Source organism: Schistocerca cancellata, unplaced genomic scaffold, assembly GCF_023864275.1.
Source record: "Schistocerca cancellata isolate TAMUIC-IGC-003103 unplaced genomic scaffold, iqSchCanc2.1 HiC_scaffold_404, whole genome shotgun sequence".
Classification (NCBI taxonomy): domain Eukaryota; kingdom Metazoa; phylum Arthropoda; class Insecta; order Orthoptera; family Acrididae; genus Schistocerca; species Schistocerca cancellata.
Genome location: NW_026046421.1, coordinates 46,473 through 47,500, shown reverse-complemented (window position 1 = coordinate 47,500; position 1,028 = coordinate 46,473).

Below are 1,028 nucleotides of genomic sequence, written 5' to 3'. Positions count from 1 at the left end.
TCGTTAAAGGATTTAAAGTGTACTCATTCCGATTACGGGGCCTCGGATGAGTCCCGTATCGTTATTTTTCGTCACTACCTCCCCGTGCCGGGAGTGGGTAATTTGCGCGCCTGCTGCCTTCCTTGGATGTGGTAGCCGTTTCTCAGGCTCCCTCTCCGGAATCGAACCCTGATTCCCCGTTACCCGTTACAACCATGGTAGGCGCAGAACCTACCATCGACAGTTGATAAGGCAGACATTTGAAAGATGCGTCGCCGGTACGAGGACCGTGCGATCAGCCCAAAGTTATTCAGAGTCACCAAGGCAAACGGACCGGACGAGCCGACCGATTGGTTTTGATCTAATAAAAGCGTCCCTTCCATCTCTGGTCGGGACTCTGTTTTTTTTTAAAAAAAAAAAAAAAAAAAAAAAAAAAAAAATCTTTATTACTCAAACAATAATATTTATACATCCAACCCACCACCTTATTACATTAGTGGGTCTAATTTTCTACTATTAGTTACAATTTGCAGCTAAATTACATTCTATGTTAAATTGTGAGCTACAGCTATATCTAAATACAATGGGCAGCTATACAATTAGTTATTTTGATTAAACTTCTAAAAGATTTTAATCTAACCTACATATTACTTCCTGCAGCGTCACAAATGTGTCAGCAATATATACAAACCTACTTATTTGCCTTGCCCATCGAGCTAATCCCGATGGGCGTGCCCCTGACACTGGGCAGGCCAGGATGTTAGTCGCTGCAGGTTTCTAAATCTAGATTTCTAAATCTAATTCCTACTAACTAATTCTAACCTACGTCATTTCCAGTGTAATGTCAATTCCGGGTTGTTCTTATTCCCCACCCCCCCTGTTCCCGCGCGTGGCGGATTCCAGACTAAAGGGTCGGCCTATCCACGCACAGGCGGAATGGGAGTAGGGCGTAGTTGTCGTAATTTGTGCTATTCAATCTTGTTCCCTCATATAGTCTCTTAACACCTTCTGTGATACCTCGTTGGCAAGTCTATTTATTATTTGAAAGG